Raw genomic sequence first — 27,285 nt, 5'->3', positions numbered from 1 at the left:
ATTTTGAAGTTTTACTAGTGGTACAATACCAAGTGAGCAAGAGTGTCCATGATTTAAACTGGTGTATGTAAGTACATAGTGGTAATGAAGGCTTTGTGTCAGGATCTGATCCAATCAAATCACTTTTACTGTCACATAGCACTCATACAAGAGTGAAGAAGAAAATCATAGCTGTTTAGCCCCTTACATCAGTGCAGTAAAAATGCAAAAATGCAAAATAAACACATTATCATCCACACTATATAACTAGTATACCATTACCATACACATTAGCATACATTTATCATTATCAAATTTTGCTGTGCACCAGTATAACAATAAAACGTTCATCATTCACACCATTATGCAAGTAATATATCCTGTATTTATATATACTATACATGCAATAACAAAGAGAACAGATCATCTATATAATATACATAGGAGTGTGTTCATCAGTAGTTATGCAATGAGCTGCTAAATATAGCTGTGTATGCTGCTTTATGTATGTATATACTTGGTTGTGTGAGTGCAGGTCACATGTGAGTGCTCTGAGTTACTACTGACTATTCAGTAGCCTGATGGCCTGAGGAAAGAACCTGTCTCAAATCTGTCTGCTCTGGATCTTATTCTTCAGTAGTGTCTGCCAGATGGCAGCAGCGAGAACAGACTGTGGCTTCGGTGAGTGGAGTGACCTGTGACCCTCTCTAACTTCCTCAAACAGCACTTGATGCAGACCTCTAGGAGGGTTGGAAGTTCAACCCTGGTAATGTGTTGAACAGTCCGTGCAACTCTCAGCAGGGCTTTGCCCTTAAGGTCGGTGCTGTTTCTGATGCAGGCAGTAATGCAGCCAGGACACTTTCAACAACACATGTGTAAAGTGACCTAAGGATGTGGAGGTTCATGCCAATCCTCCTCAACATTAGACAGAAGAGGCACTGCTGCACCTTCTTCACCACACATCTGCTGTGTTCAGCTATGTGAGGTCCCCTGCTGCTGACCCTCTCTACTGTAGCTCCATTGGTAATGGGTATGTTTACTCTCTCCTGCATCCTGAAGTTCAGGTCCCAAGATGTCCCTCTGTGATGCGGGAATAAATTCTTTCATCACAAGTGACCAAGTAATTGTTCCTAAACTCAGTTGCATCAGGGTATGTGTGTGTTTTGATTAACCTATATAACCTTTTATAATAAAGGCAGGTGTGTAAGGTCAGCAACAAACATCTTACTCTATCACATTTATATAATCTTTTTAAAGAAAAACATGAGTAAAAAGCAGAGTGCTAACTATACTTTGTATAAAGTTGTCCAGTGAGATTACAAAATCTGAGTTCTGAAAATTATATGCAATTACATTTGTAGAGCTACTTCCCATGTCTATTGAGTTCTATTATTGGGAAAAACTTGCAAATGAATGTGTTTGCACACTGGCCTTCAGAATCACATGACTGCATTAATTGCAGTTGTAGAGAATAATATTTTTCTACTGTATGATGCATTTCTAACAAGACTCAAATCGAATTTTCCTACATTCTTTGTTAACTGTGTGGTTAACCGTGTTGTAATCTTTTTAAATAAGCTACTTCTGATAGGAAGAAACTTCATGACAAGATGGAGGAAATAATTTGGTTATGAAGATAAAAGTAAGTTTGTGACTGATATTTCTGTGAGCCACAGCGACTGGGATTCATTAGGGAAAATTACTAGCTTTCCACCAAAGCCCTAAAAAAATGGACTTCCCTTTGTTTGTAAGAGAATCAAGACTTGCCTGGCTGCGGTGATTCAGTCAGTATAAAGTGTAATGGGTTAGTAAAGTCAACATTTAGAGTTAATTGCAAACTTATCACTGTGGATTTTCACAGAATATAACTCAAGAAATTATAAACGCAAGATTTAGCCTCTCAGCCTTACACATCTTGAGATTTAATAATGTACTGATTAATATAATGGATGTAAATATAACTGCGTCTCTTACATATCCAACTATTACTTTGGGTCTTGACGGACGCTATAAATTCTGATTACATCCAAGACTTCTTGAGGACTGAACCTTTTGTTTTCGGAGCGTCGTTAATTTAATGATTACCTTAACTGATGTAAACGGGATGGAAGCTACACATTATGCATCTGACAAACAACCCCCTCCCCAACCCCAATGTCTGATTTCTCGGGTGGGGTTCCCGGGCTGTATCTGCCGCTGCTTCGCCTCAATCATCCACCAGAACACGGCAATGGTTGATTATACATGTTCCGGGGCTGCTCTCGCGGTTCCGGGCTCCATTAACAGCCTCGGAGCGCATCGGCGGGGCTCGTAGCGGACGGAGCGCTACCCAGACTCTCCAGATCGAGAGCAACATTGTTTTTATGTCAAGATTCTAACAATTACGACATCTGTGCAGGTAATGCCGTGTTAAACTGTCTTAGTGTAAGGTTTACTGTAACCTGTGTTTACGAATTAAAGCATGCATTATGCTTGGAATGTAGTGTGTTTCGTGAAAATTTCATCCCATCAGTGCAATACGCAATTACGGCAGTTAATTTGACTATATTTACACTATATATCACGCGATTTCCCTTGATTTCCCTTGATTCTAGCTACAGATGCACTGTCAAACACGATATGCTGTAGACTATCCAAAATAAAACAGTCTGTATTTAAACAATTCATTTAATCTCTTAATTTGCTTGAAACTGCTGAGTTGTTGCCTTCGTATTACTTTTTGTCGAAGATCCGACTCTGGAGATGCACCACTTATAGTATATTGGGTAGCTATCAATTTTATTTGCTCCTATTAAGTCTATGGGTAGGCTAACATTAATACAATAGTGGTACTTAAGTGTTCTGGAGAAAATAAATTAGACGTTATGACAAACCATGAGGATGTCATTATTTTCACAAAGTTGAATAATTTGTTCATCCATCCATTTAGAACGTAATGTGTTCATCAACGTTATTTAATAATGACCGAAAATTACTCTGGTTCGACTGTGTGTAACATTTTTTTTTGTACGAGTAAAACGGACTAGAATAAATCATACTAGGGTTGGGATCCTTATTTTTTATTTATGATTTATGTGCGAATGCTACGTCTCTCCCACCCTAGACCTACTAGCGTTAAACAGCAGAAGCGTAAGTTGTAATAGCAGTGTACTGACGCAAACATAGCTGGGGTGTAGGTTTTTCTTACTGCTATAAATTGTACCGAGTAGAAAATAGAGAATAAATGAGTTGGTGGTTCTGTATGAACCACACCTTATATCTGTCATTGTGACAGAAAAGAACAATGACCATGCGGGGCTCCTCTGTGGCGTTTGTTTACTATTTTGTTGAAATAATTGATCTGTTTATAGATTTGACATATCAATTAGGAATGAGAAAGTTCCTGAGTTATAGAAAAAGAAAGGGAAACTAGAAGTAATATAAAGAGAGAACGTGTGTGTTTGTTTGTGTGTGTGTGTGTGTGTGAGAGAGAGAGAGAGAGAGAGAGAGAGAGAGAGAGAGAGAGAGAGATGGAAATTTGGACATTGAAAATACCGCAAAGGTACATGCTACTGGAACGTTATCCCAGTGGGTGGATCTGTCTCCACAGCAGCGACCTGCTGATAACTTGGCCAGGCTGCACTACTTGCTCCTCCCCGCCCTGTTCTCTTGGCCCCTCCCCTCTGAGCCCTGGTTATGGCTTTCCGTGTGACTATGGCGCTGGAAGCCAAATACAGTGTCACACAAGCGGGTTGTTGTGTTACTAATGCACCAGTGGGGGAATTTTAAATTGGGCTCTTGTGGGAGACCGCAAGAGTGGGAGGGATAGAAAGAAGAGTTAGAGAGAACGAGAGAGAGAGAGAGCAAGAGAGTGCGTCAGCTGAGGTTACCTGCTGAGTTTTTTTTTTAGTACAGTATATTTTTCTCTCTTCCTCTTCTAATAACTGTGGACACAATGGGCTTTGATTCGTTTTGCTGACAAGTTAAAAAAGAAAGTCTCAGTGTTTGTCTAAAGGTGTTTCATCAGATTCTTCAGATATATAAGGCCTGGTGGCTATGTCCTTATCTCAGGATGAGCCCAGTTTTCCTGAACTTAAAATGCATAGCCTGGGAGAGTAAGGAAACTGCTGTGGCCCAGAGCTACTGTTCTGTGGAACTGTCTCTAATGCATTTGTTCATTTTTTACTGCTCAGAGCAGTGCAGCTGTACTACATCTGGTCATCCTGTGAGAATGTGCCTGACTGGGTCTATGCAATGTTTTGTTGCCATAAGCATTTGATGGACTGAAGTTCAAAGAGCAGCTTTTTCAGTCTTGAAATACCCATAGGACTCTAACTCCTTAGTACCATTCATAGATTATTTTAATATTAAAGTGTTGAACCAAACATATTTTTTAATACTTTTACAAAGCAACTTTCTTAGCCTGAATGGTTACTGTGTACTATGATCAAATCAAGAGAAGTGGCCTTAATCTTGCTGCTCAAAAGAAGAGCCAATTGTTCCATACTTATGCAGATTGTCATTTTTCAGAGCAGAAGGTTAAATGTGGTGGAAAGCCCACATTCAAAATTGCAGGGCGTTGCACAAGGGTAAGCCCCTCATTTAGGGTGGGAAAGGCACCAAGGTGTGGTAGCAGATGAATGTCCCCTTATTTGGGGCTTCAAAGGCCAAATGATTATTAACCCTACAGCCCTACAGGCTTCTTGGGTTCTCCAGGCTCTGTGTCTCCATCAGAATCAGTGATAAGGCTTCTTATCATTTCTGAATGCTTTGACACCTTGTTATGTATTGTTGGGAGACAGAAACACACACACACACACACACACACACATATATATATATATATATATATATATATATATATATATATATAGAGAGAGAGAGAGAGAGAGAGAGAGAGAGAGAGAGAGAGAGAGAGAGAGAGAGTGTGTGTGTGTGTGTTTGTGTTGTGTGCCCTGGTATGTTGTGCATTTGATTTCCTTTGCTGGATACTGCTCTTTGGAGGCTGTGGTGATTTAAGAGGTTCGGTAGAAGGACCTTTAATTTTTTCCTCACTTTTCTGACAAAGATTCATGTTGTAAAAAGGTGAGGTGCCATAGTTTACTGCCTTTACAGCAAAACACATTAGCTATATAGTCTCCTGTCCTTTGATTCACTGAACAAGAACCCTATGTCTTCCTCCTATCTTATGTTTCAAACTTCTGGCCATGTGGGATGTACTTGGCAAGGAAAACAGCTAAGACACAGAGTTATAGCTTGACCATGCTGGTTCCTGACTGGCTGATGCAGGAGAGATAAAGCCCATTAATTATAACATGCTTTCTCTGTGTAACTATCCTCTGCATTCCTTACCATGTGACACATGGCTGAACTGGGATTCCTGAATTCCAGAGGTTGGTTCATACGTCAGGGCCAGTGAACAATGCTTTTAGCAGCTTTTAAAGAAATATGACTGCAAAGGAATCTGTTTACCTCCTAATTGTTGGATAGCATTTCAGTCATGTATCTGATAAAAGAATGAGGTGATGCAGACCAAATGATTGTTTATTTCTTTTATCCGAACCGAGGCCAACTAATAGCAATGTGCCTTAGGTGGCTCAGACGCAGAAACAAAGCCAGCATAGATCCATCTTTTCCAACACTTTCATGTGCGACTGATGTTTACTTTTAACATGAAAGAACAGCCAAATGCAGCGGAACATCAAGGCCTTTTTCAAAAACCTTAATGAAATTTGGCAGCTGTAATTACGCAAGTCATGCAAGATGGGCTAATTTATCGCAGTGGCTGCCCCAGGCTTATGTGTAGCGTCTTTGTTTTGGTGTTTCAGATGGACGCTCCCCTCTGTTCGTCCTTTGTTAGTCTGGTATGGAAACGGACAAACCACTTCCTTCAAGGGGAAACAGTCTTTGAAGCAATGCAGAAGTGTAATTACTCAGTGAACATAATTGTCTCCTCAGTGTGACTTTTATGCTTTCACTGTCCCTGCAAATGATGAACACTCTGCGGTGGGCCGAGCTCTCCTGAAAAGGTTGTTGGTCCTTATTTTCAAATAGATTATGTTTTGATTAGTAAGGATTAAGAATCACGAAAATGTGTTTACTTGGGGATCTTTTCGTTTGTTTGTTTGTTTTTTAGCAAGGGCAGGTTACATTCATTTCAAAGCTAATCTCATCAGTTCATTTTCATTGTAACCTGGAGTCATCCTTAAGTAAGGGAATGTCTCCAGTATTGCACAGTTGCTTTGAAATGGTATTTGGTTTTGGTCATATGGTTTTATTATCAGGTCATTATAAAAAATCATCTGGTCCTCAGCAGGTCTTAAAATTATGCAGATACAACTTCAGATAAACAACGACACACAACCAATTATACTATGACATTATCAAAGAATTAGGCCAAAATGGAGAAGCAGTGTGTGAAAAACTAACTACACCCCATGGATCAATAGCTTGTAGAGGCACCTCTATAGTCATTTTCTGTATGACTATCAGTCTCTCGCATCTTTGTGGAGGAATTTTGGCCCACTTTTTTTTACAGCGCTGCCTCAGTTCATTGAGGTTTGTGGGCATTTGTTTATGTAAAGCTCTCTTAAGGTCCTGCCACAGCATTTCAGTTGGGTTGAGGTCTGGACTTTGACTGGACCATTGGCCAGTCAAACACATTGGCTGCTTTTTTACTCAGCCATTCTGTTGTAGATTTGCTGGCGTGCTTGGGATCACTGTCCTGTAGAATGACTCGGTTTCAGCCACATGCTTTAGCTGTCGGAAAGATAACGTCTAGAATACTTTGGTATATGGAGGAATTCATGGTCGACTCATTGACTTCAAGGTGCTCAGGTGGTCACAAAACAATCCCAAAATGTCATCCCTCCTCCACTGTGCTTGACAGTCGGTATGAGATGTTTGTGATGATATGCTGTTTGATTTTCACCAAACACGGTGTTGGAAATTATGGCATTCTTCTGGCAACCCTTCTGTACAGAAGACATTTAGAACATTACTCCCATGTATTCATCCATTTACCATACTGACTAGGTTACTATGATTGATGATGTCAGATGTTTGTGATGTTATTACTATGATGTGGCCAAAGAGGGTGCCCTTTTATCACAATATATAAGTGGATTAATGGTTCGAATGTTACAAGCATACTTATGAAGGCCTAGAGGCTGAAATATTCATGCTTTATCCATAGTCAAATAAATTACTACATATTATACGAGTGCTGTCTGACTTTTCCTGTTTATTTAACCCTTCTGAACAAGCTATACTCGGCCTGTCTTCTTCTACTTGTACTGTCATGAACTTGAACATTTAACATGCTATCTGATGCCTGTAGAGTCTGAGATGTAGCTGTTGCTGGGGTTTTCCAGTTTATCTGAGCATTGCACAGTTTGACCTTGGGGTGATTCAGCGGGGACGTCCACTCCAAGGAAGATTGGCAACTGTCTTGAATGTTTTTCACTTGTGAATAATCTTTCTCACTGTAGAATGATGGATTTCAAATTGTTTGGAAATGGCCGTATAACCCTTCCCAGATTGATGCGCAGCAACAGTTGCTTCTCTAAGTTTGCTACTGATGCACTTCCTCCTTGGCGTTGGGTTAACACACACCTGAATGCTCCACACCAGCAAACAGCCCAAACTTCTACTATTATAGGGGCGGTCACACTTGCTGATGATCAGTGAATGAAGGACGTTTAGCAGCATCAGACTGCTACTTACCCTGCTAATCTCTATGGAAGCAGTAAGGGTGTACTTAATTTTTTACACACCGCTTCTGCATTTTGGCCTAGTTTTGGTTAAATAAATAAAGACACTGTGTAATTTGTATTGTTGTTCATCTGAAGTTGTATTAATTTTAAGACCTGCTAAGAACCAGATGGGTTTTTATTATGTCCTGATAATAAAACCATAGAATTCAGAGAGGGTGTACTTTGTTTTTCACATGACTGTATGTAGAGCAGATGAATAGTTGCTTGAATATTTTACATTGTAGCCATAGCCATTTTGGTATCAGAGCTGCTTGCTCTATTTGAAAACTCCTCCAGTGCTCATACTCCACTGAGCCTGAATCCCAGTATTATATTCCCTCCCAGTCCTTGTTTATTATATGTTCTGTGGGAGTCTTGAATGCACAGCACCCATTTGTATACTACAAAAACCAAACAGTCATTCCTGAGATTAGTAACTATGGGGCATTGAGTGACACTTCATGTTCAGAATTTGTTGTAATCACAGCGAATCTTATGAATGTTTTGGAAATCTGAGTTTCTTGTTTTTATTTGAAGGATTTGTGCATGACTGGGGTGCAGTGCCTTGTGGCTCCAGGTTTAATGAGACCCAGCCAAATGTACTTAACTAGCAAACAAACAGTACATTTATACTGGTAACTAAAAGCCAGGACACAGTGGTTTTGGTGACAGAAGGAATGTAACACTTACAGTGGCCAATGTAAGTCATTCCAACATTAGCAAAAAGGCAGGTGTTAATGAAAAAAATAATGAATCCCTTTGCCTGAAATTTTCCTGACCTCTAGGTATGCTTAAAGTGAGCCAGGAAGCTAACTCTCAATACACCCCCCCCCCCAAAAAAAAACAACTCTGTATTTTTCAAAGACAAAATCCATCATGCAGTCCTTCAGGCTTGGACAGACAGCTGAAGTTGCAGTTTCTGTGTGGTCGCTAACGCTAGCTTAATCTGAGTAGCGGAGTCCTGCATCCAGACATTAGCATTCTGCCTGTGCTAGCCTAGGGATGGGTCGTGCTCAATTGAAAATTCCAGCTAGAATTTGTGAGATTGGCACTGGTCAGTCTCTGAAAATTCACCTTGAAACAGGCTGAGCCAACACCCTGCAGATGCCTGTTATGGGTACGAGCACCCCCTGCAGCCCTGAGCTGTAGCCTAGGCTGCAAAATCAGGGGGTAGTCAGACACTAATTATCACATTTCAAACCAAGTCAGGTAAAATCTGATTAGTTATTTAGTTATTCAGGCAATCAATATACTCATTGACCTTTACCATTATAATGTACTTCAGGGTTCTACATTTCGAGCACAATTTACAGCTGGCTGGTCCTGCCATCCAGCTTGGTTGCTTAGTACAGTGTGTTCCTGCATTCCATGCAATCTTATGTATTCTCATAATAATATGATATTTTTATCTTTGAATTAAATCAGTTTATGCTTTCACTAAAGGCTGATATTGCATCTCTCTCTCTCTCTCTCTCTCTCTCTCTCTCTCTCTCTCTCTCTCTCTCTCTCTCTGTGTGTGTGTGTGTGTGTGTGTGTGTGTGTGTGTGTGTGTGTGTGGTGTTTCAAAGCAATATGTGTCTTTTAACTATCTTACTCTTAGCACTCTGAGTCATGACTCTGAGTCATAGGCCTCAAGTAGAACAGCTCCCTCTTACCCTTACAATGCCTATTGTACATATGCCGACAGAAATGTATTCAGACAACAAAGCGGTCTGTATTGAACTCCTCAAATCAGTTTAGAAAAAGCCATCTCTGGTGCTGTCATACTGATGTAATATGTATTGCTCCATGTGTCTTTGTCGAATGGAGTGGTGTTTTAGTAGCACTGTGCAGTTACAAGCCATACTCTACTGGGGTGGTTCACTAGTTTTACAGGTGTGGTTCGTTAGTTTTGCAGCAATTATTCAGTGGTTTTGTATTGATGCTTCACTGATTCTGCAGGGATGGTTCAGTGGTTTTGCAGGGATGGTTCAGTGGTTTTGCCGCAGATTTTCATTGGTTTTGCAGGGATTGATGGTACATTGCTGTTTATTATGGAGGATACCAGCTTGTTCCCAGCTTTGCATGGGGAACTGTCTACCATGACTGCAGTCCTGAGTCTGATCTCTACTGGGGACATGGTACCTATGTTTCTGTATCCTTATGAAGATTGTGTTATATTTGCAGCATAGATAGGACAGGCTTCTCTATAATAGCATACTGATGGTGTCTTCTTATGGAATTTTAGAAATCCTAAGTAAGATTCATTCTATTTAATTCTATTACACTGCTTCTTACTTATATTCAGCGGTAGCTGCTGTGTGTGTGTGTGTGTGTGTGTGTGTGTCGGGGGTGCAGGGGGGCTTATTGGTCGGATCCATGAACATTAGCATTTAAATGACCTAACTTGATTTCACTGAGTTCTGTCATTTTTGTTTTATTGTGAATAAGTCTGTTTTTTGGCAGACAGATAATGAAATGAGATCAGAGGAATACATTTGGGTGGCGGAGGTGGGAAGATCTTCATTCACACTTTAATATACCTGCACTTGCACTAAGTAATGGCAGCGGAGCTGAAACAGGAACACCTTTCAGTATTGGAATTACTTCCATAACTCGTCTTGAGTCTGAAAGGTATAAAGATACCAGTCTTCACGAGGCCTGTGCATTTCAAGAGTAGCAGGAGTTGCCGGGATCATGGGTTAATGCGGCACATCATTTAGGGTTATTTTTGACAGGTTGTTAAGCCTGTTCGACTCAGAAGCCTCTCTCCTCCGCTCGAAGTGAGAATGAAAGCAGCCAGTTCATTACATGTGCGCTGTCTCCCCTAACACTGCCAGGCTTGTCATTACAAATGCAATTAGGCACGGGTGTGTCGCTGACCTGCTTCTCCACAGGGTGGTTATTTGTTTTGGAATGCCAGTTGGAATCTGAATGTTCAGGGAATCCTTCCATTAATAGGTTAACGTTCCTATGTTAGGGAGGTCTTAGGGAGGCCTTAGCTTTGATTATCAGATGATATGCAGCACCAAATGACTTCAGATTTCTTCATTAAGCTAAAGGACGTGTGTTTTCTCCAATACATACTAGCTTTTGATTTTAATGAACCATATAACCACACTGTTGTGTGTCACGATGAGTCCCTTCCATCTTCCGTGTTCCGTGTTTTCCCTGTCTTCAGTTTAATGCCGTTCCATAGTTTCGTTTTGTCCTCACATTGTTTGATTGCTTACACCAGTCCCTCGTTTCTAGTTCATGTATTTAAATCCTGTTGTGTGCCTTGATCCTGGCTGTTCGTTGTTTGGATGTTTGACTGTTTGGATTGCTGTATTTGTGAGTGTGTTTCGTTATGGTTGTTTCTTTGTACTCCGTGCCTTTGTGTTTATCTTGGCCTTCGTGTTTTCTAGCCTTAGTTATAGCCTGCTTCCCCGTTTGCCTTCGTGTGTTTTTGTTTACTCATGTATCCCCGTGCTCTCCGTGTTGGCTCTATGACCCTGGACTACGATAACAACTCTGATTTTGGATTTGGCCGTAATAAATCTCGCTCCTCTCTGCACATGCGTCCGCCTCCTTACAGCTCACCGTTACATTGTGAGACTGTAAATTGGTAGCTTTCAGCTCTTATGCAGCTTTCATGCCATATAGTTTTCCGTAACCATATTCCAGCCCACTGTAATCTCACATTGGATTTGCCTGCCTATATGTACAATCACTAGATTAGATCTTGAAGCATGTTCACTTGTTCTCCATTGACACTTCCCGTACCCGACTTTTTAAATTATGTTCATACATAATGCTCAATGAAAACATTTTTGATATAGTCCTCATGACAAGGACAGCAGGACCTTGTAGTAAGTGGGGGACTGTGTGTGTTTGTATTCTGTTTTGTGGGTCTGTTGCTTCCCTCCTGTCCTCTGAATGCCTGTGTTTGGTCATTATTAGCACTTAAGCTTTCGGGCCATTCAGTGGGCTCCGTCATTAGCGGCCCTGCTTGTGGATCTGAGTGTGTTCCATTAGCATGTAAATGAGGCCAGGGGGAGGGGCTTGGGGCTTCAGAGACCCCGCTGCCTTTGACTCAAGCCTGAACTCAGTGTTCAGATCCGGAGAGACGAGGACTTGGATGTATATGTGCTATTATACGATAAGGTCAGGCAATGAGAAAAATTCAAACGGCCCAGCAGATAAATTGAAAAAAAAGAAAAGAAAGAAAACACAAAAACTGATTCATTTGCATTTGACATTTTCTCCTCAGCATCTTTGTAATGCTGCTTCAATTAGGAATTTAGAATAAATGTTTCACGTTCTGCATCAGGCAGTTTGAATTCAGCGTCGTCTCACCACGCGCTCTGAAGTTCTGTGATAAAACAGCTCCGTCTCTCCATTCTTTTTAGTTTTCTCTACAGACTGGGTTTTGTTACAAATCTGTACACTTATCATCTGCATTCCGCTGTTTGCACATCTGAGTTTCCCAAATCTTGCGGTTTTGGTGTGACCGGATTTGCGCAGCTCTGGGCTGTTGTTTCCCGTTCAGCCAGAAGAGGAGGTTGCTTCTTTTAGGTGCCCTTGCACTTGAGTGTCCTCTTTATGTGAGTGTAAAGGATTATTAGAATAAGGAAAGCCTTCTGGGTGTGTATGCAGCGTCCGGGTGCTCCGGAGCATGGGGCCCCTCCCCTCTCTTCTCTTTTTCCTCCCGCCAGGTTGTTCATCTATCAGGCCCGGGTGGGCACAAGCGCTCCACATTTAAATGCTGTTTCATCCTTAATGGAAAAGGAGTATTGATCGGGCTTGATGATGATGATAGCGTGTGTGTGTGTGTGTGTGTGTGTGTGTGTGTGTGTGTGACGAGAGCTATGCAGCCTCTGCCACCTTCAAATCCAATCCAATTTGATGTGGTATCATGGGGTGAGCGTGTGCGGGGAGCAGGGGGCAGGGGTACTCCGCCGTGACACAACCCTTCACACCTACTTTGTGGTTCTTATCAAAACAGGTTCTTGCCCTTTAAGCTCCGAAGACTCAGCGTGATACTGACATTTACTGAGTGGTAATAAATGCTACAGGATTATGTAAAGAGTTGCACCTGGATTTGTCTCTTCCAGTAGAAAACCCACTTCATTTTCGTTTGTATATTTTTGTGTATGTGTGGGGTGTGTGTGTGTTTGTGGGGTGTGTGTGTGTGTGTGTGATTGTGGTGGAAGGATCTTGTCACTGTTCCACATGTGCTTTTAAAATAAACCCATGAAAGTAATGCGTTTAGTCTGACGCATACTTATCAGTGTACGTGTCTGTGTCTGTGTGTGTGTTTTACAGGTTGGGATCGAGGTCTCCCCTTATTGATCCCACAGAGAGATTTTGTATCATTTAGTATCCTATTTAAAATGCCCTGTTAAAGCAGAGGGCCAGTTCAGTCTTTCAGTTCAGTTTTTCATCGGTGGCGATTCAGTTTTTTTTTTTTTTACATTTTGTCGTTTTTGCTTTTTTATCTGCTTATAAACAAATTGATTACCAGAATGTTTGTTTGCCAAGAAACTAAGGAACGTTTTCTCCTCTTGCCGCATTTTCTACTTTGTAGCATTTTGTTCTGTTATAACAAGAAGGTACACAGGACCACTTCCTGTCTCTCTCCTCTTTCTGAGAGAATTAAGAGCACTTGAAGGCTGTCTGGATTCTTTTTTTTTGGGTTTGGTGCTGTTCTACAGGATGCAGTAGGTGCTGGTTCCCAGATTCAGGAGAAATCACAGTAAGCTGGTTCCAACTCTTCCTCCTAGTTTCCACCCAGCCCATCCTACAGCGGCCTGACAGATCAGCTTCGTTCCCGGGCTCTGGATGGCTCGGGAGCTCATCTGCCCTTTGGCACGAGTGCGCAGCACCATGGGCCAACAGCCCGTAGTGCAGGACCTTTGGACGAGCATTTCTGAAATTCTGGAATGAATTGCTAGTAGCTGCTTGAGAATGAAGTGGAGAATACTGCCATACTAGAATATGTGCAGTACATGTATACTGGATGTACACAACACACACACATACACAGATGCATGCACACCTCACGCACTCTACAGCTGCAGATGTGTGCAATTATTTTCTGGTTGCAGCACATCACTTAAATTTTATTTGTCCGTGCACTGGAAAGGGCCTACCTCGGAACAAAGACCCCATTAAAATGTAGTGTATGTTTGATACAGATGAGCCTTTGGGAATAAATGAATGGTTAATGGAGCTCTGGGTGACAGGCCTCTGTTTCTTATGCAGATGTTATTGCTGTAACGACATCTCCGACAGCAGCAGCCACTGTGCAGAAGAACCCAGGGCCTGCAACCATGTTGCCGTTGGCTCTGACTCCTGAAGGCTTTGCTAAGAGTGTGCCATGACACTGAAAATACAGGCAGTGCGGGATAAGTCTCCGGCTGTTACTGGTGTCTTGGCTGGTGTGTCAGAAGGTTTTAATGACTGACTTGAGTTCAAGCGAGCTGACACGGTTTTACCCTTTGGGCATTCAAACAAAGGTAGTCAGATTTAGAAGTTGTAGAGGGAGAGTGACAGAGAGGATGAATGAACAGAGGAATAGCAGAAAGAGTGTGGGGTGTCTGAGAAGGATGATGCGAGGCCCTTTCCCGGCAGGGTTCGGGAAATGTAACAGAGTTGCTTTGTTTCCATTGCCGCAGCAACAGCGCTTCCCGCATTTCGATAACAGTATTAAGAGACGTCATTTGAAGTTAAGAGATAATGACTTTGAAATATTAGTGGAAGCTCTTGTGTCAGCACTCGCCAAACATCGCGGGGCCCATTTGTCATCCTTGGTTTAGTGCTGATCTAATTCTGCGCAAATTTGAATGGAGGGCTTCTAACCTCTCCACCTGTCTCTGTCAGGCCTTCATCATTGGGGAACATAATTTGAGTCATGCATGCTCTGGATTATTGTTCATTATATCTGATTCAATAAAGAAAATCGGTGTAGATATAAAGGTCAGTTTTCATTTGTGCAGACTGTCATTCATATACATACCTGCCATGTTAGTTAAAGTGTGAAAAACAATGTAATAATGTAGAAATTAAAGTCGAACATATAATTCAACACCGAACAAGCAGTTTATTAATTACAGCAATATAAATAATACATTGGATAAATGTGGTCCCCTGGGGGTTAGCATAGAGAGGAAAAAATCGACATCTTTGTTAGGAAGAGATAGAGCTCTGCTCCATTTTAAAACCTCAATTTTTAAATGAGGGACTTTGCTGGCCACAGGGACATCGAGACAGATAAAGTGTGTGTTCCAGTGAGTGGCCCAGTACGCCGTCCTTGCCACGCCCCTTTATTGAAAACCTCTGCTATTGGACAGTGTGTATCATCCAATTGCAGCATGTTTATTACGTCCGCTGCCTTTATGTGTAATTTCCTGTGAGGCGGCTGCACCTATATGTGTCTGTAAAGTAGAGCAGGGGCAGTGCTTGTGTGTGACGTGGGACGTGTTGTAGTTTCGGCTGATATGGAATGAAATAGCTGTGAGAGACTGTGTGAAAGCCTTTAGAATGAAAGGTTTATTTGTGTAAGGAAGCCTGGGAGGTGGGTGAGGCAGGAGTGCGGACAGAGATCGATGCGGATAGATTTCCTCTCTCCAGGAGCGGCAGCTGGCCTAAGGGCTCGTGTCCTGGCACCCGGTCAGTTTCAGTGAACAATGACTGCAAGACAATGGGCAAGCACTGCTACTGGGAGGGAGGGAGAGAGAGTGGCACAGAGTGAGGGAAAGAGGGAGTTCGGGAGGGAGGGAGAGAAAGAGAGGGAGGAGTGTTGGGTTTGTGGGAGAGCGAGAGAGGATGAAGAGAGGGACGCAGAGGGAGAGGGAACATAGATGAGGGATGGCGAGATGGAGAGAGGAAGGAATAGCGAGAAGGAGAGAAGGAAAAAGATGGAGAGATGGAGATGGAGCGAGAGAGAGAGAGAGAGAGTGAGAGAAGGAAAATGAGAGGGTGAAACCCTCAGCGCCCCTTTGCACGTGTGATGCTTTCTGGTCCGTGTGTTTGCAGTAGATGTTATGCGAGTTGTGATGGGTTGCAGCGTATTGGGTCACTGGACTTGTGCTGGATTCAAAAAGGTCACTACAGTGAGTGACTTCATTCACCTCCTTGTTTTTAGATCACTATCAACTATTGTTTCAGACAAAAAGAACCTGAGTCTTGAGTGTAGAGTCATAACCTATGTCAGTGTGGATATATTTCAGCACCACAGACAGCGGCAGATCCCATCCCAGCTTCAGTATTCTGTGACCAAATGGTGGCTTCCCTTTGATGTGATGTGCTGTAATTTGCCAGGGTAATCTAGTAAATGAGGCCATGCTCACCGGAGGATCAGGCTGTGGGTGGGTGGGATTTGGAGTGTGGGTGCCTCATGGACTGGCACACGGCACTTTGGAGCATTGCCGCTACGCCACACAGACACAAAGGTGACATCTCGTCAAGGGGATACATACCGAAAAGGACAGGGAAATAACTCCGTCGCCAGTTATAAAACATCACTCTGGCTTTCTCATGTATAGTCAGATACATCCGTTATTGCCATGTTGGGTAATTAAAGCAGAGTGAATGGTTTTGTAACTGTGACATTTATGTTGTGAATGACTTTCTCGGATGTAACGCTGTCGATAGCTCAACCTGATGTGAGGTAGATGTTGAATGGAGAGTGTGTGAATAGCAGGGGCGTGTCCTCCAGATACATTATCACACTGTTATAAAAAGGACTGAGCCCTGTGCAGAATAGCCAGCAAAATGGGCTCTGGTAGGTAGCTGTGTGTGTGTGTGTGTGTGCGTGTGTGAGTGTGTTTGTGTGTGTGTGTGGGTGTAGTGTATATGTCTGTAATGCATCTGTGTTGCATGTGTGTTTGTATTATGTCTGTATTGTGCCTATGCATGTGGGTTTGTGTGTGTGGGATTGTGTGCATGTGGGATTGTGTGTGTGTGGGTTTGTGTGTGTGTGGCTTTTGTATGTCTGTGGCAGGTGTGCATGTCTGCACTGTGGGCTGCCGCAGCTGGCTGAGAGGGCTTACTGATAGTTATTTCCTAGTGAAAACCCCATAGTATGAGAATAAAACCCTCAACCCTTAATGGAGAATGCCATAATAGATTTCTCGCTTTCGCTCTCTCTCTCTCGCTCTTGCTCTCTCCCTCTTTGTGGTTAATCCCATGAAACTCCTTTGCCTTTAAAACACTGCCCAGGTTGGTTCAGTTCCCGCTCAGTGGAACTGAACCCTCCTCTGAGAGGAATAGGCAGCTAACGTTCAAACACTTCTCCAGCTCCTCACACGCAACCTGAAGAACCCAGTTTGACAGATAAGGCAGATAAATCTGCTGCTTGTTATATGGAAGGACAGCTGTGCAGCTCCTGGTGCATCCTTACAGAGGCAGAACTTTAATCTGAAGCTGACACACATCACCAGTCGTTAGCGCCCCATCTTTTGAACATGCAGGGGAGTAGGAAGTGCATTACATATAATGGGTGAATTAAACTCCTAGATAAAAGACATCTGGTAAATTGCATTGGACTGAGCAATTGTGGCCAACACTGTAAAAGACACCTACTATAATGACATGTGGCTGGCACTCGTTCTGATGCGCTCTCCCATCCGATCTGGCCTCTAGTGGCTCAGACCCCTGATGGGTTCCCGAAAAGGGATGCCAGTTCTGCGCAATCAAGGCTGATCTCCGGCATAAATGGACTGACTGGTGCAGTGGTGACTGCAGGCTGCTCTTCCTTCCTGCTGGTTCCCTTTCCTGTCGACAGTGCCACACCGACATTAGTGCCAGGGGCCCTCTTGTGCTATTTGTGGAGAAGCGGAGGTGGACAGCCAGCCTGGACCTATGCTGGGGAGAAGAAGGAGGTGAGAGAGAGAGGAGGGGTTAGGAAGGAGAGGGGCAAAGATTGGACAGAGAGGGGGAGAGGGAGAGGGGAAGAGACACAGAGGAGGTGAGGGGAGAAAAGGGGCAGTTGAGGCAGAGTGCTCTGTTGGTATGGCACGTGCCTCCTGCCTTTTCTCCAGGATTTAGGCAGGAAAACTGCCCTTACTGTCTCGCCCAGATGGTGTCTATTGCTGTAAAGGCTTAAAGGGTGCAGCTGGGAGAAAGAAAGAGAGAGAACCAGAGGAAGACAGAGACAGGAAGAGTGAGGCTCTTTTCTCTTTCTTGTGCAGTTGTTTCTCTGCTGCCCAGTCTGCTGTGAGCGCCTGGGCATTGTGCCAGTCCCAGAACTGAGTCCTCTCACTCCCCCTCGTCTCTGCGTGTCTGCAGATCCGTTTGGTGCTGCTTTTCTGCCTTGTTGCTGCTACTGCTGCTGACTCGAGCTTTCCTGAACAGGTCCCTTGTCTGCAAGGCTGTCTGCAGGGGCTGCACAATATATCACGTCGGTCATTATCGCAATACCAGCCTTTGCAATGTTTATATCGCAAAAGGCTCCAGTATGCAAACGAGCCCTCTAAAAACATAACAACATGTTTGAGTGCCGTGAGCATCTCGACCAGTCTCAGATCTTCCCAACATTTTGTTTGACGAGTGCGTGTAAACAGTTTTGTCCAAATTATGCCCATCACATCCATGATTTTCAACTGTGCTTTAGCAGGATTCAAGGAACGTCGTGATCACAATGTGCATCAGTCCGATCACAGTATAATATTTTTGTCCATATTGTGAAGCCCTTTCACCTGCTTTGTTACTGACTACGTTTGTTTCTGTCTTAGAGGCCTGTGATGCCTTTCCTAACAAATTGTGAGTCTTTTTTCACAGAACTCCTCTCTGGTCTGCATTGTCAGATCCTCTCAAGAAGACCTGTTTTTCCGTGTGGTCTTTTCCCTGCCGAGATTACAATGCAGTAGCAGTTTGCTGACTGACTCCTCTGTGAGCAAGACAGGAGGAAGAGAGATGCACTCACACGGGATCTGTCTCTTTGCCCACATGGGCTAATCTCCTAAAGTGTATGCAGCAAAAGGACACAGCAACAATTAGGCATACAGATTGAACAGGTAGAGTCACGCCCATCTGCTGTGGATAAGCTGGCTGTCATTATAGGTGTTATCGCTGGAGAAACATCTGCTTGCTGGGGTGCATCCCTGAAGGATAACAAGCCTTAGTGTAGAGGTGGAGGGGGAGGGATGGAGCTGCCAGGGTGAGGTGGGACAGCCATCCCCCCCCCCAGTCTTCTCCTGCTCTGACAAATAAATAGGACTACTGAATGAATTAGAGTCTTTAGGAGCCAATGGGCAGTAATCAAACCAAGCGATTCAGTGCTCCATCCCTCTAAACTATGAGCTGAACAGCGAGTCAGCCCCCATGACCCAGGCCTGCTAAAGATGGCACTCGCTGAGCCGCCCAGGGGCCTGTCTGGACGCTGAGAGGAGGGCAGACTCAGCTCTAATTGGCAGCGGTTTCTTGTCAGGTGCCACACGAGTTCTCTGGAGATGTGTGATGTCTGGTTCTGGTAGCTGGTCCAAGGTTGAGGCTATGTGTGCTACTAGCTGGCAGAAAGAAAGCTTGCAGTTTGTGTATATGTGTGTGTGTGTGTGTGTGTGTGTGTGTGTGTCTGTGTGTGTCTGTGTGTTTGTGTATGTATATGCGTGCGTGTGTGTTTGTGTGTGTGTGTGTGTGTGTGTGCATATGTGGGTGGACAGTTGTGTTTAAGATATGCTTTTGGATTCATGATTGACTCATGTGAAATATCTGTGCAGTCAAGTGTAATGTTACTGCATTAGTCATGTTGCTTTCTGCAAAAGCCTGAATATTATTCTAAAGCCCAGAAGGGCAGATGGATCAAGGTTTCTCCATTCTGCTGGAGCTGTTAGTCTTCTCTCACATTTGCTTTCTCTACTTGCTTTCACTCCAGGTTTGAGTTTGTGAGATAAAAGACCTTCTTCAGTCATCAGCTATTGGTAAGTGATGTGACTTCTACATCCAGTCTTTGAACATAGAACACACACATCATCACATAACCCGTGTTCTTGAAGAGTCCTTCGGCTTGTATTGATTTTACTTTTCGAAACATTCAGCATGACTGAAAATTCCCTGTGACTTTAGGGCCCTAAATTTGCGTGTGAACATTTTTAACTGATAGTTTCCTACAGCCAAAAGATACGCCGATGTCATTGAATATTAAATGACTTTTGCGTATGACCTGTCCATTTTCCAATGTGTAATAAATCCCACCCCTTATTTTTTTTTACAATGCTGGACTTTTATATGTGCACTGTGACCTTCTTTGCAACATGGTGACATTTGAAAGAAACCTTTTATGCTTTGACAATAGAAGGAAGTGATCTCCTGCAAAATGTCTGTTCTGACTGGACATTAATTATCCTGTGATAGGGACAAAAGTACTCCCACTTCTAAGACTCTCAAAGCCGAGTTTGAGTTCCAGTATAATCCCTTTGATACATTTTGACCCTGTCCAGTCTTCATTTAATTACAGGTTCGTCCGGTAGAATCGACTAAAGTGTGGAATGTGTTTTGCACTCGGGTTTAGATTTTAGTTCTGAACTTTTTTTTTGTATTTGAATGTTGACGTTCTAGAGGATTTGTGTGAATCCTGTGATTCCCGTAATAAATGTCTGGGGAACTGAATCTGCACATATGTAAATGGGATTTACCCTCACGTTTACGGCTCTGAACGGAACAGTCAGACAGCTGTGTGTGTGTGCATTAAAACAGGTCCAGACATCACAGAAGAATGTACATCACTCAGGACCAGCTCAGAGCGTGAAGCACTGAGCGTCTCTTCGTTATCATGCGTTGCCGCTTTTGTCTAAGTGTCTGTGCTGCTCTGCTGTGCTGACATTGCTGGCGAAGCCTCTCGACGGGCCCCGGGGTGAAACAAAGCGCATCCGTTCTCCACATCCTCCGCGGTAATGGCGAGACTGTACAGATGCAGCAGACACAGGCAGAGATGAGCCGTGCTGTGACGCTGCGTGGCCGCCTTCGGTTCACGCTCGAACCAGCGGGTGGAGCATGCCAGGGAGGATTTTTTTGAAGCTGGAAGGTGGAGGAAGAACTAAAACAAAGAGCAAAGCCAGACTGTTGCTCACCACTTACAGGACAGTTCACACACCACACCCAAATCTAACGGAGTCCAGCACCACCAATCACATGTTCTGTTGGCCTTTGATTAGGATGGCGAGTTCCAGACATCTCAGAAGTCAAGAACGCAGCTGTATTCAACTCGAGTTTTTTCTATTACAGGGCTCTTTAAAAAAAAAAAAAAATTTAATTAATTAACTCATTTATTTATTATTTATTTATTTTTACTGTTGCAGTTTTGTTCCTAAATGAGGCCGTGGTTGCCAGGTGTTCACCATTTTTAAGAGGAAGACAGGACGCTGCTCTCCTTGAGTAGGAAAGTGTGTCATCATGTATGAGACTAGGACCCATCCTGGATGGGAGGACAGCATATTTTTAAAAGGGACTACTAATGTTTCCTTTCAGCTACTTCTTCTGTGCTTGTGGGGAGTGGCTTCACACAGAATTCTGGGTGTGTGAGTTTGGTGACTTAAACCTGGAGAATGGGACTCATCAGGTCCACTTTAAGCATGTAGCTAAATCAGCCCAAAGTGCTTATGTAAACTCACAGGGACTACATTCCAGTGTGGAGTTCACATGCAGATCTACAGCACTGGGGATATTATCACACCACTGGGCATTCACAGTATTGACAGGGAGAGTATCAGTATTGAGAGTTGCAGTGATATAGTCAGTGCTGCTGTGCTTGCACTATTCACATTGAACTGGTGCTCTTTTTTAATCTAGTCACTGGAGGGTTTCACAAAACCAATAAAAATGTGGAGGATGTGGTTTAATAATAGATATTACAGGTTGCCTACTACTGCTAGTTTCTCCATCCATAATTTCTAATATCTAACCACTTTGATAGCAGCCGCCATCCTGGCCTTGGAGCCCAGTGCTCTTCCAGCTCGGAGAGCAAATGAATGCTTGCGCTCTTTAACATGCTGCCCGCGGTCCGCACCCTCTCCTGACACGGCGCACACCGAATGCTGGGTTCAGAGTGGCAGCGTTCTCCTTCTAGTGCGCCAACCAGATCTGCAAGCTGTTGTTTCTCAGGTGACTGAGCTTTTATTGTTACTTGGCGAAGTTAATGGGAATTTTGCAGCTGTAACAAGAATATATGAGATCCGCCTGTCACTTGTCAGGTTTGAAATGCTGCAAGGCTAAACCAATCATTTCCCGTTCCTCACTGCTAGCAGCCTGGCGGTACTGCAGTGGGGCTGGAGTAATTGCTACATTACCGTATGCATTGTGGGCTTTGACGCGGCAGTGAGCGTGTCGCTCCATACAGGCGTAAGTGCCTCTGCTCTCACCTGTCCGCTCCCTTTTTTCCGAGGCACATCAGTATTAGGGGCCTCGGCATTTGATCAAATGCGCTCCCGTCCTCCGTCTTACTCATCACACCATAATGGAAGCATTTGCATAGAGACTGAGCTGTGAACGTGAGAGTTGTTCTCCTTTTGTTCTGCGCCTCCCCAAACTGAGGCGGTATGACTGCACAGTGCCGGAAATGTTTAAACAGACACTCAGGCCATTATAATAAGCTATGAGTGAATTAAAACAAAATAATCTGGCATTACCTGTGCTATTTTGTTTATTTAATTGTAACTAGGTGATTGCCTACAATTTATTTATATACCGTCTACTGTGGCAGGTGGGTGTCCTACACAGTTGCAACTTCGAGTTCTGCCACTGAAATGTTAGAAAGGAATTTTGGTTTGGAAGATTTTTTTTTTTCATTCCTTTCTTTAATCTATGATTGCTGTTGGCCAAGCTCATGCTTGATTGAACACAAAAGAGGATTAGAAGTTGAACTGCCACCAAGACGTCAGTTTTGGTGCCCTCCAGAAGCGAGCAAAGACAGAGTGCGTTGTCACCCAGCTTCAGAACCCAGCCTATGCACCCCTCCTAGCGCTATAATCTCCCCTTAAATAGTCGCCGCCCATCTGTTTGGCGCTGATAGAGAAGCTGGGGTGGCAGCCGACATCCTCCATCCTTCAGCTCCACCTCCCCGGAGCTGCCCGGCTTGGAACCCTCCACAGACAGGCGGGTTTGGCGTGTCTCTCCAGCTGTTTGGGCGCAGACCCGCTGGTCTTTGGAGGGCCTGGAAAGGATGAGCGTTGCAGATGTGGCTGCTAAATGAACTGCTGGTGTGAAAAGCCCCTTTTTTTATTTTAGGCGATGACACGCCTAATGATGGGGTGTAATCCTCTGGGGAGTTCGGAGCGGAGCAATCAGTTTAGCCGTGGAAAGGAGAGCGCGGGTTTGATGCCTGTCATCACATGTGCTCCTAAATGCATAGAGAATCAATTTCAGTCTTGCCAAGTGGTTGTTTCTCTGCCGCCCTCCGACGGGACTCAGCCATGACACCCTGTGACATGATCAAGGTGTACTCTGATGGAGGTGCACTGTTGCGCTACAGTTAGAGTGACCACATGTAGTCTAGGTATATAACAATGTGTGTAAGTACACTGAGTATGTGTTTGTTTACTTGAGTGTGTCTCTGTGCATAGGTGTGCATGTTTTCTTGAGTGTGTGTGTGTGTGTGTGTATCTTTGAGGGTGTGTGGGTGTGTGTGTTTGTGTCTGTGTGGGTGTGTGTGTGTCTGTGTGTGTGTGTGTGTGTGTTTGCCAATGCGTGTATGCTGGCATACTCTCACATTCTCCTTGTTCAAAGTCATTTAGTCAATTTAGTACGCCCAAGCCACAAATGTTCTTCCAAATGAAACTGATCCCCGAGGATAGGCGTACACAAACAGCACAGTAATTCGATATTTCAAACCCTGAAGATTGTTTTTTGATTTTTCAAAGGTTTGTTTTGGTATTGGAGGCTGGACTCTGTTGCTCTTGAGTCCACCACACCTCACTTTTACCTCACCGATATGGCACTCAAAGAGAACTCCTCTTATTAAGACAAAAAAATAGCACTCTGCTCATCCTGGCTATTTTTGGTACATAGGGATTTTTTCTAATCCCCTTCTGTTTGTGAGGATATAGTCTGCTATTACTACTATGAACTGTTGTCCAGATTAGCAAATGGCAGCCTACCATTATGGGCGCTGCATGTAGGATGGATGGCTTTAGGGAGCTAGATCTGTACTCAGTAGTGGGCTTTGTGATATGGAGCTAAACAGCTCTATCGCTCCTGTAGCTCACCTGGTAGAGCAGATACAGTGTGGTACTAGTAACACACTAACAAGGGGCCCGGTTCATCTCTCAAGGGAGCCCTTGTACTGTCACACTGATAAATATGAAAATCATTGGCTGAGAGCTTCTAATGCTTTAAATGTATTGTGATGTAATCTGTTAATCTGCTCCCTATGGCAACATGGGATTAAGGGCATGCTTAGCGTACGCCTGAGAAAATGGCTCTACTCTTATGTAGCCCACTGCATTCTTTCACTAGCCACAGATCATGCAGAGGGTGTGTGATAAGATCCCTCGTATCCTTTCCAGAGGTCTTGAATCTGAGGGTGTTGCATTAAATCTCCACCTGCCTCGTGGCGTTCAACTCTGAACACTTAAAGATTGGTATTCCTGCAGCAGTTCACCCTGCAGGGACATGACCATAATGTAGTAGAGTTTCTTCCTTCTCTGAGAAAGCCAGCGTTTTAAGTCAGCATGCTATAAATCCAGCTAGGATGAGTCAGGACACTGTATTGATCGGCAGATTTTTGGCGATTATTTGTGCGTTGGAATATCTTTCATTTTTTCTAGCATTAGATAGTGATTCTGACAGCAGTCTTCAGTCTAGCTACAAAGCATGGCAGCCAAAAAGAGCTGTTTATCTCAGGAAAAAAGAAAGACCTCGGTGAAAACAACTATGGAAAGCGACACAGTGGTTCTGGAATGGTTTCTCGAGCAGATACGGGCATCTCCTGAGGGTCTGCCTGTTAAAGTATGTCAGTTGATTTGAGTGGCTCTTGCTGGTAGACGATAGCGTTGTTTTATGGAAGGATTGGTAAGGGAGTTGTACAGCGTGTGGTGTGTGTGATGGAGGTGGTGGTGTTTGATCGGGATGGATGCTTGCCTCTCTGTTATGTCGAGCAGTGCTGCTCCAGCCTGGTGATTACCACAGAGCGTGCTTGAGCTCTGGGTGGATGGTAATTTGAGAAAATCAAAACCTGGATTGGTGTACTGTGATACTTTGAACTGAAGACCTAAAGCAGCCCACGCACAACAGTTAACAGCCAGATAACAGAAAGCGCAGAATCCTGCAGGAAGTCAATCGGAAGCGGCTCGCCTGGTGAGTGTGGTATTCACAGCCCTGTTCCAGGCCTCTGAGTGGATGCTGTTATAGAAGCAGTGCACAGTCTACAACAGAGGAGCCTCGAACCACGCATCCACCCGAACCGCTACCCTAAAATAGCTTTGAGTCATGCATTATTCAAATAAAAAAGCACCAGTCCTGTCAGACTCCATTAGTTTTAGCCTTTTTTTTTCTGCTCAGCCCCCTTTTATTTTCACAGCAACCTAATTTTAAAAGGCTGGCCAAAACCTCATTTCAGTAGCTGTGGAGTTTGCTGCTGTGATGGCTCATTTTAGGCAGGTCTCAACACCGTTTCTCCACGGCTGCTCTACTCCTCCCTGTTCCCTGCCAAGCCCTCCAGGTTCCGTCCTGTGCAGAGTCAGTGCAGCTGGGAAATTCATTCATTTTATTCAGTTGCAATTTAGATATAGCTGTGATTTTAATGGGGCATTGTCAAGATCTGTTTGTTGCTTTACAAGCTTTTTAATTGTTTGGATCTAATTGTATATTTATGTTTGACACCTGCACAAAGAGAAATTCCCTGTACATCTTTGGCGTGGAGAATAAAGATTCTGCTTTTGATTCTGTGATGACAATAGTTTTAAAATGTTCTGTACGGGTGCTATTAAAATAAACAACAGCAGCAACTGCGTTATTTTTACCCGATTCATTTCATGTAGGAACTATATAGGTTTAATTATTCTTGGTGGATATTTTATTCCATGAATACACACCTCTAGCAAGAACATGATCTTGCTTCTCTCAAGCTTCATCTCAAGGTTCCTCTCAAGGTTACGTCCTCATGCCCCAGGGAGTTTTTCCTTGCCTCTGTCACCCTTGACTTGTTCACTGGGAGCTTGGACTTGGACGTGTGTAAAACTGCTTTGTGACAACAGCTGTCGTAAAAAAACATTATATAAATAAACATGACTTTGACTATCAAAATTTAAATTCCAGCTGCTCAGAATATTAGTAAAACAAATTAATATTAGATATTTGCCCCAAATCGTTCATTCCTGCCTCTCAGGTCTCTCTGAGCCACTCAGCCACAGAGACAGTAGGTGTGTTAACCCTCACACAGCCTCGGGACACAGGGTAGTGGGAGCATGCAGTTGTAATGCCTTCAAACAGCACAAGTAATACATACATCACTTGCATAGTGCATCTGCAGTGATGCATATCTCCTTGCAGACACACACATTTACACACAGTATACCTTCATATCATATGTATTACCCCAGCTGTGGTTCAGTCTGTCTAATAGACAGCCAAACAGTGATCTTTGAATGCAAGAATTGTGCTCAATAAACGCTACACACACACACACACACACACACACACACACACACACACACACACACACACACACACACACACAGTATCCATCCAAAATCATTTTATTTATGACCTGTTTTACAGCATATATTTTCTTCCATGCAGTAACATATATATTCAGTGGTTTAATAGGACTACATAGAAGTGTATGCATTTTTGTGATTGCTGGCATTCTAACATATGTCATGTGTCCTGTAGAGGGGGCAGGACTCTAATCACACACCACAGATAATGCTCAGAACACTCGTATACGGATTCCTGAGTGTTCCTGTGTGAATTGACATTCTGAAGAATGTGAGGATGTGTGTCCATTTGTGTATGTGTCTTCTGAAGTATCCATGCATGTCCTTGTGTTCATGTGTGTCCGTGTGTGTGTGTGTGTTTGTGTGATGCACAAGTTTATGAATAATTCGGATGCTTAAGAGAGGCTGTCAGTGGACAGAAACAGAAGCTGCAGTGTGCTGTTGCGGCTAGGCTGCATTTCCACAGGCGCTCCTCTGACTCTCACCCCTCCTCCACCCTGCCCTCAGACTCCGACCTCCCCTCCATCCCCCACCCCACCCCACCCCACCCCAGATCCACTTATCTGTACTGAACACTATCTAACAGTTTACTCCCATTATTCTAAAAAAGACTTCCATTCACCTTGGTTTTCTCTTGGTCAAACAAGCAAGAGGAATTGGCTGATAGAAGTGTGAATGCTGACTTATCTTGATGGTGTGGTAATTGAAGGAGATGTGGTGGGGGGTGAGTGGCACAGGGTATTAAAAGAGAGAGAGCGAGAGTCAGAAAGAGCGAAAGAGGGAGAAAGTAAGACAAACAGAGAGAGACATGGTGAAAGGTAGGGTTTTTTTTTTTTACTTGTATGGCTCTTTGTCAATCTCATGCAGGTTTCTCGTATATAACAAACTCAGTTTGCTGTCCTGTCTCTGGTCACCTCAAGACTGGACAACTGCATCACACTCTTGGCAGGCCTCTCTGCGCA

The 27,285-nt window shown here is 43.6% G+C and overlaps 1 protein-coding gene across 4 annotated transcripts in view; it reads left to right on the top strand.

Moving 5' to 3' along the window:
• Window positions 1-27,285, top strand: part of apba2b (amyloid beta (A4) precursor protein-binding, family A, member 2b) — a 69,578-nt gene that overhangs the window by 1,209 nt on the left and 41,084 nt on the right. For 3 of the 4 annotated variants that reach the window (XM_081706120.1, XM_027007378.3, XM_027007380.3), the window contains exons 1-2: window positions 1-2,377; window positions 19,549-19,594. The exon at window positions 1-2,377 is cut by the window's left edge. The gene's annotated coding sequence lies outside the window, so the exon portion shown is untranslated. The remainder of the gene's footprint in view (window positions 2,378-19,548; window positions 19,595-27,285) is intronic. The other variant, XM_081706118.1, reaches the window with a different exon arrangement.

Source organism: Electrophorus electricus, chromosome 23 (assembly GCF_041902795.1).
Source record: "Electrophorus electricus isolate QZ-2024a chromosome 23, ASM4190279v1, whole genome shotgun sequence".
Classification (NCBI taxonomy): domain Eukaryota; kingdom Metazoa; phylum Chordata; class Actinopteri; order Gymnotiformes; family Gymnotidae; genus Electrophorus; species Electrophorus electricus.
This window is presented reverse-complemented; position numbering and strand designations above follow the sequence as displayed.